Source organism: Pipistrellus kuhlii, unplaced genomic scaffold, assembly GCF_014108245.1.
Source record: "Pipistrellus kuhlii isolate mPipKuh1 unplaced genomic scaffold, mPipKuh1.p scaffold_m20_p_1, whole genome shotgun sequence".
NCBI lineage: Eukaryota > Metazoa > Chordata > Mammalia > Chiroptera > Vespertilionidae > Pipistrellus > Pipistrellus kuhlii.
The window spans coordinates 122,853,122-122,862,146 of record NW_023425404.1 but is presented as its reverse complement, the minus strand read 5'-3'; the positions used below and the strand labels follow the sequence as shown (position 1 = coordinate 122,862,146).

Genomic DNA, 9,025 nt, shown 5'->3' with positions numbered 1-9,025 from the left:
GAGATATAAAACCAGCAATAGGTGACAAATTGAGGGCACACAATTATCAACTAAAATAATTCATTCTTGACATTTGCAATTCTATTGCTTTGTTTTGTCAGCAGTGCTTGGACCAAAATGGTCATAAGATTGAAAACAGGTTCTGACAAAAATTATTCACTTCTGTAGGTTCTTTAAAATTTTTTAAATGAACTATCCTATATAATAAAAGACTAAGAGCAAAATGAGGAAATGGTGGAATGACTGGTTGCTATGATGTGCACTGACCACCAGGGAACAGATGCTCAATGCAGGAGCTGCTCCCTGGTGTCAGTGCACTCCCACAGGGGGAGCACAGCTTGGCCTCTCTCCCAGTGGGCCTATGCCCACAGGCCACACCCCCCACCAGTGTATGAATCTCATGCACAGGGCCTCTAGTAAGTTAATAAACACCAACATAATTATGCAGAGTGCATATACATTTTTTGATCAAAAGAATGAGGGGGCAGCGTCCTAGGCTGCTGTGGTGTAGGAGGAGGAGGTTTGTAGCAGTAGCAGCATCCATGGCCGGTCCCCTGTAGCGGGACGCAGTATTTGTGCAGAGACATAGGACAGGCCTGTTGGTGGGTTCCTGTGCGGGCCTGTTTGGGGCCCAGATCTTGTACCACCTCTTCCCAGATCCTGTGGTTCGATGGCTATAGTACTAGCCTTAGGGTCAGCCAGCCCCGCTCTCCCCAAAGCTTCAGAGACTTTTCCAAGAGGTGCTACAGGACACTGGCGTCCCATCTGACCATGGGTACAAGGCCTTCACCACTTTCACCTTCCTGCCGGTGAGTGCTGGCTTCCCAAGACTCCCTGCTGGGGCCATGGTGGACATCCCTGCCAGCTTCCTGGGTGACTCAGTGACCAAAACTGACCACCCTGTGATTGTACACGGGCAAAGAGTGGACTGGAAAAGCCCAGAAGGTGCCCTGACCCTGTCCCATGATGCCCAGAAGCTTGCCTTGGCCAGGGAGGTGGTGTGCCTGGAGAGCAGTACAGCTGCGCTGCAGACCCTGCTGGTCCCAGATTGTCTGGCAGGAACTTGGACACTGAGCATAAGTGCCAAGCATGCCCTGGGGCTCTATGGAGGCCCCATAAACTTAAGAGTTGCCTTCAACCTGGTGGCAGCAGTGGTAGGCTTTGTGGCTTACGCCTTCTCCACAGACTCTCTCACTCATGCCCTGGAAGCCTGGCTGGACCGTGCACAGCTTCCATGTCTGCAGCCTATTCCCAGGGTGGAGTGGAGTTCTATGAGAAGATTCTGTCTGGCAACCTGGCCCTGCGCAATCTCTTGGGTCTACCCGGAGAGAACTGTATACGCCCAGTGGGAACATCGTTCCCAGACATTGGTTCCTCAACAAACATTGACCCTACATGGCCTGTCGGGATTCCATGCTGCAGATGTGGAGGGCGGCTCCCAACCCAGGCCACTCCTGAGGGGTTCATCTCACGGACAGTTCCAGCTCATGCAGGCACAACCCTGCCATTGACCCTGGGGACTCTCCGTACCCACAACCCAATGTTTTTGGAGTCAAGCAACCTGGATTCTACCTCACCCCACCTCTTATGATCTAAGCGACCTTGAGCACATCCCTTTATGAATCTGAGCCTTGTTTTACTCCACTGTAAAATGGGGATGATGTACACTTCTGGCAGGATTGTGGGGGTCCTCTGGCAAAAAGGGTGTGGCATAAGTAAATGGATGTCCCTCCTTCTAGGTCTGTGAAACCAGTAGGCTGTGGGGATGAGGTCATACATATCTCACCACCAGAGGTCCTTGCATGATGTGAACACTCCTACAGCGAAGAACCACCCGTGGTTTGCCTGTCGGTCAGATCCCAGTTTCCTTCTGCGGTAGAGGTTAAAAGCTTTGAGAGGGTGCCCAGCCAGTGTGGTTGAGCCTTGACCCAGGAACCAAGAGGTCGCCAGTTTGATTTCCAGAAAGGGTACATGTCCGGGTTGCAGGCTCAATCCCCAGTAGGGGGTGTACAGGAGGCAGCCAATTGATATTTCTCTGAATATTTCTATCTCCCCTCCCTCTCAAAAATCAATAAATAAAAACATTAAAAAAAAAGAATGAAGGGTATACAAGAAAAAGGCATGGCCAGAGAACTAGATGGCTCAACAGTAACAAATATTTGCATAGTCATGATAACAGAAACACTGATTCTGATTTACTAAAAACCATGATACATGTTGGGAGGACAGGAGGAGGGAAATAAGACCACACTGGAGGGAGAAAGCTAAGCTTTCAGCTGCTACAACAATAATTCAATAGATAACACAAAAATTGCCTTAGCTATTATATTGCTATTAATTTTGTTTTTAAAAAAAAATAAAGTTAAGGCAAAAAATTAAGGCAGATTTTTATACCACAATCATGTTACTGACATTTTACTTCAAGATCAGAACCCCCTTTAAAAAATGTCTATTACTGAGCAAAAAACTTTCCTGAATATGTAACTTGTTAATTAAGATGACAGAAGTGATTAAGAAAATCTTCAAAAAAAGGTTCATGCTAATGATACTGGGTTTATAATAGATTTTTAACAATTATGGCAGACAATTTTTAATTCAAATTACCAACTTCTTACATAACTTTTCAACTATTTACTTACATGGTAGAAATAGTTGTTCTTTCTCTTTCCTCCCACTAAGAATAAAAAGAATGAACTGATCAATACTGATACAAATGCCATAGAAAAAAAGAGAAGTTACTGATTACCTAAAAGATTACTAATATACAAAACTGGAGGCACACACTCCTCAGGACTGCAGAGAGGGGCACAGGATAGCATTTCCTTTACTCTTTCACCCTCTCTTTACAGGTGAGCATCCCATGGCTCTGGAAGAAACTGAGAAATACAGCAATCCTACCCAAAATGATCAGCTCCAGACAGTCATACACACATGCCATGAAAATGCATGTTAAAACCCCCACTTTTTATTGAGCTGCAAGGATTCAAATAAAATGGACCCTTCCCTGCCTGTACTTTTGCTGTCACAATCAACTGAAAGACTTGATCCTTGTGCCTTTTAAAGCAAGTAAACTCAATTGACCATAACGTTAAGGAGATAAGCAGGGAAGCAAAAGCATTAAAATCCTCCAGTTCTGGGTTTTTATCCTAAATCAAACAGGACAAAGGAAATTGACATAGTTGCACATGCTCCTGCTTAGCTTCTGGGGAACCCTATAGTGCTCTGTTCCTCTGACGTACTCTGGGGCAGCATTTCCTAGAGTGAGAGAGTTCGAATAGCTTCAAATTCTAATGTGAGATAGCATTTGCTTGAGGACTATGTAAGATCACACATTCAACCCTCATATAAACAACTGAAATGTTTTTTATTTGTTCAAACAAAAATCTGTGACCTAAATCCTATCGTGACTTACCGATCATTTGACTTTTCTTGAGGAAAATTGTGCCAGCTCTTGGATGGACAGAAGGGATTAAACCTGAAACCAGGAAAAAGGCATACAATTTTGTTGAGTAGGAAAATTCATAATTAAAAAAAATAGCTACACATCAATTTGTATCACTTACTATTGAGAAGAATTTTTAAGTAATGGTAATAAGCCAATTTTAATTTTAAAAGGAACAATATAAAACTTATATTGAATCACTTACTATTGAGAAGACTTTTTAAGTAATAATAATAAGCCAATTTTAATTTTAGTAAAGGTAACAATATAAAAACTCTACTGTGAAAATTCAAAATTGCAGAATTTTGATATACAGGTGCAGTAAAACCAGGCTATGTCTTAGACTTTTTTTTTAACTTGGACATAAATAATCTATGAATTATGTACTCATCAATTAGAAACAGTCACTCTCTTTCATGCTAATATTAGCACATTTCAGAAACAATGTGAAGAAACAAGTTAAACTGTAGCCAATTATTGTCAAATTCCTGCTAATATATCAAATATGTCCAAATCACGAGCTGTATTTGGAATTGTTCTTTACCATAGTCTAATTCTAACTCCATTCACAAAATGAACTTATTTAGTTAGCTCTGGCTTACTTGGGGCTATTCATAGTGGCACATTTAAAAGAATAGTATCAATGTTTTAATCTACAGGGAACCTTTCATGACAGTGACTTTTTATACTTTCATCAAAGTGATTTCTTTTTCAATCTTTATTGTTCAAAGTATTACAGATGTCCCCTATTTTCCACAATTGTCACCTTCTAGCCCACCCTTAGGTCTTCACCACCCTACTGTCTGTGTCCATGGGTTATGCATATATTCAATATATGCACACAAGTTCTTTGCTTGATCTATTCCCACCCCACCCACCCATCCACCCACTCCAGCCTTCCCTCTGAGGTTCATCAGCTGTTTCATATTTCTATGTCTCTGGATTAATTCTGTTCATCAGTTTGTTGTTGTTTTAGACATGGATGGAGTGGTAATTGTTGCTTCTGAGTTGTATACAATAATTTCAAATCGAAATAATCAAGACTAGAGCAAGTTAAATAGACTCACTTTGTGGAGAGTTTATAATATATAGGCTGCATTCTAAAGAGCTTTTCATGCATCACCAAATTGAATTTGGCACATCTATCATCTACATGTCACCCAATTCTGTTTAGCAGCTGGTTACACAGTTGGTTCACATCTCTAAGTCTCTGTTTTTTTTTTCATTAGCAATAGAAGGAGAATATACACAGGACTTGTTTGAAGTTAGAAGGACCAAATGGGCTATACATGGGAGTGAGTTGTAAATCTTAAAAGAACTATATAAAGGTCCTTTTTGGTCTCTCATCCAACACTACTCATCTACTAACTGGTTTATAAAATCACTCAGACAGAAGGACACCTTACAGCACCAAACAGAGTGAACAGAAATTTCCACAGGTTCTCACTTGTTTTGTGTCTAAAGGTACAATTCATTAATTCACATAATTTATTCACTTTTTTCACATCGTTTTAATATTCTGAACAGGGAGTAGTTTTCAGTTATAAAGACATATCCACCATGCAGGTGAATCCCTAGGCTTAAATGTTCTATTTTTTTTTAAATTAAAAGCTCAACTAGAGTTTAAATATTATAGAATAAGAGCTATGATGTGTTTTCACTATAAAATAATGAAATAATCTCTGACATTTAAATGCAAAAAAAGGGCCAAAGAGGCTTTACCATCTTTGTAAATGTATGTTTTATACTTCACAAATCACTCTTCATTAGCTACATTGTTACCCAGGATTATTTTGAACCAGGTAGCATATCTCCTCTCTTCTCCCTCTCTCCTCCCACTTCTCCACTCCCCAAGCTCCTCTTCAGGCATCTTGTCTTTAGCACTTTTACCTCAACATTCTTCTTTTTTTTAAATACATTTTATTGATTTTTTACAGAGAGGAAGGGAGAGAGATAGAGAGCTAGAGATGTCGATGAGAGAAACATCGACCGGCTGCCTCTTGCACACCCCCTTCCGAGGATGTGCCTGCAACCAATGTACATGCCCTTGACTGGAATTGAACCTGGGACCTTTCAGTCCGCAGACCGACGCTCTACCACTGAGCCAAACCAGCTTCGGCTACCTCAACATTCTTACAGTTAAACAGGAATCTACTGGCAGTAGGGGAGACGATGAAGATAAACATTCTTGCGCACAATTTTGCATCTTAACTGCCAAGACTTTATGTTACAAATTAAAGTCTACATGTATGTGTTCTCTCTGGAAACTTTTGACCGACACTCTTGTGAACAACCCACCCCTCCTTTGGAACAAGCAATATGGCAAGAAAGTCTCTTAGGTCCCTGAAGTAAGACTGAGGGAAATTTGTGTCAACGTGGACATATTAAAGTAATCAGAACTCCCTGGATCCTTCTAAATGTAAAAACCAAACAAATAACTATTCATGTCATTTGAGAAATTTTGAGTTCCCTCTCCCACAATTTCCTTCTGTGTTCAAATTACAATTGGAAGTAGTAAACAGCTTCTATTCAGGCAACTGAAAACAGCCTACGCAAGAACACTATAAAGGTTCTATGTCAGTTATTGATTTTGAGTTTACATAACAAACCCTGCAATCTTTGCAGCTGGACTGTCCAGAATATCAACTATCTTAACAGGTGGGAGCAAGGGTTATCACTGGGCCCTACCTGATTCCTACACTAGGTACCACAATGCTGGATAAGGATAGGGAGATGGGATGGAAACTGCAGTCGGGATGTTAAAGTTTTCACTGAGAAAAAGGAGAACATATATCCAAAATTCTTCCTAGAGCCCAGGAGATGTTAAACAGAGCCATGAACAGGAAGGGACAACTGGAGTGTCTCGGGCTGAGCTGGGGATAGAAGGAGGAACTGGACATCTGGGTAGTAAACAGGAAGAGAAACCGGCCAGACATGACAGGGGAAATGAAGGCTCGGGATACCAGAAAGAAGGCAGGAAGGAGTCTGAGGTGGCGCTCATCTAGAGGATCCTGCGGTCAGCAGAGGCCAGCGGGGTAACGGACAGCAGTGAACACCTGCCACCTCCTTACCTGTGGGAATTTGCAGGTCACTGAGGTGCACCACAGGGTGGCATGTGCAGAACACAAAATCCGAGTTCTTATATGTCTGGCCAGCTTGAGTCACCTCACAGACATAAGACTCAGGGTGTGGATTCACCCACTCAACGTTCCGGCCCACTTTGGGGCTGGCGTTGGGCTTCAGGCAGCAGCAGGTGAGTTTGTTCCCCATGAGGAATCTCTACTCCTAGCTGCTGGTACTGCCTTCACTCTACAGTCCCCCCAACCCACCCTCTTACCCCCAAATGGCAAACCACGCCCCTATTTCCCTCCTCCCCCCCTCCCCCGCGCCCCCGCACAGCTGTCAGCTGCTGCCGCGTCCACTGAGGTGACCAGTCTGTGAGGACAGCCACAGTCTCACTCAGCTAAAAGGTATGCCGATCAGCAACTGCTGAGAACCACAACCACTTCAAGAAGAGAGCACAGCCAAAGCTCCACCGCCTGCCACAGCTGCTTCTCAACTGAAGGCCTGGCTCCTAGCTGGCCCCAGCCAACCAGAACACATTCTGTGGTCACCTTGGTTACGAGGGACCAATCACGGCAGAATTCCCTCCATGTGCACATCTTGCTGAGAGGGCAGTTGGTCATTACACTGGCCCTCCCTGCCCTGCAGCCCATCCACTCCCTTTCCCAGCACAAAGGTATGGCCCAGTCTGGGGTTCCATACAGAATTTCCTCAACACAGTCAAATGTTGTCAGAAGGAAAGGAAACCTGGAGCCCTCTTGCAGTCCCTCGCCAGCCTGATCGTGCACCAGAGGGATCCCTCAGCCTGGCCTGTGCCCTCTCGTATCAAAATAAAATCAATAAAGATGTCTGAAGGCTGCACGCTGAGAATATAAACGTCATGACACCTGACTTACCAACTGCTTCCCCTCATCCCCATTTCCCTGTGGACAGCCAACCCCGCTGTGAGCCCGTTGGGCAGGTGTTCCATTCAAGAGACACTGCATGGGTCTCTGGTTGGGACCTGAAAAATAAGTTTTGAGCCCAAAATACAATGCAAGACTGAAATTTAATATTTTATTACCTGCAAAATGTCAATTTCAATGTTGAATTTAACTATTACCTACTTGATGATTGCCCAGAAATAATAAATTAATCAAATATTTTTAAAATATTAAAAAGCAAATAATTTCATTTCCTTCCCTAAATAGAAGAATTATAGTTATTTGCTGCACAATATGAGTGTGTTCTGGTGATTAATGTGATAGGAGGTAGGACTTCCAAAGCTTAAGAACTGAGGGCTGAGGAAGCCCCTAAAACCTGCCCTAGTGGAGGGCTTTAAGGGGATCCTGGAAGTCTCAGGTCTCCTCATAGTGCTCCCCAGGCCGCACAGCTGCTCACAAAGGCCCAATGCTCCACTGCAGGCACTGACAGAGAGCTATGTCATGTCCACCCTGGTGCAGGAGCTCACACTGTAGTGTGCAGCAGAATCACTTGGAAATCTCTTTTTAAAGTTCATATTTTGGGGTCCCCCCAACCAGAATTATGATTCAACAGGTCTAGTGAGGAACTCAGAAGTCTGCACTTGTACAGTTCAGACCTTCCATGGGCCACATCTTGGAAATACTCTCAGCATGGTGGATATTCAGAGGAAGGAGAGAGGAGAGGAGGCTGGCTGACAAAGGAAGGGTAGCTGCCAATTTTGACAGAGATCTGCCTGCTGTAGGGTCTTTCTAGCCATGACATCAGAAGGTTCAAGTGTGGCCCGAAAACCTCTGGGTATGTTCTTGTTCTCAAATGTAATAAGGTGTTTTCAATGTAAAAATAGCCTGCTCCTATTCCTCATTCATAAAAGAGCATTTTCTACAAACAAAAGTTTCCTGTTTCAAGTGTCAGGCAAGTTTCCCAAACCAGTATTGTAGAAGAGGAAGTGTCCCATCAGGCCATTTTTATGACTGGGCAGCTGAGTGCTGAAAGGGGTTTGGCCTGCATCCCGCGGCATTTTAAAAAAAGTCCAGATATTTTGGAATCTTTCCAAAATATCGGGCCTTTTTAAAAATGCCACGTGACGCAGGACAAATTGTTAAAAATCAGGACTGTCCCGCCAAAAGTGGGACGTCTGGTCACCTTACATCACCTGCACACAAGTGACACGACTAGTTAATGGCAAACCTGGGACTAAGCGCCCTTTGTGTTGCCATTTGCAAGTTTCCGAATCCTGTTTGGGAAGGAAAACAGTTGGCGTGGCTGTGCCATTTCCGACTGGCTGCCATTGAGCACGGGCAGTCTTTCTCTCCAGGCCTCAGTGTGGTAGTCACGTTGGGAGGAATCTAATGTGGTAGTCAGGAGCACAGGCTTCAGAACCATACAGATCCAAACCCTCCATGGTGGCTGATGCCCTCACCCTCTGAACTCTCGGATGACAGGGGGACAGGAAGAGCTACTTCATTGCCTGACAGTTGTTTCCTGTAAAGTTAATCAGTCATTCACTCCATTTCTTTATATTTTCCAGCTGCCTAGAGCCAGCCTTTGGAATGGTGT

At 43.6% G+C, this 9,025-nt stretch overlaps 1 pseudogene; it reads left to right on the top strand.

Annotated features, from left to right (window-relative positions):
• The first annotated feature begins 542 nt into the window (after positions 1-542).
• LOC118702259 lies at positions 543-1,738 on the top strand (annotated as a pseudogene).
• Positions 1,739-9,025: the final 7,287 nt, after the last annotated feature.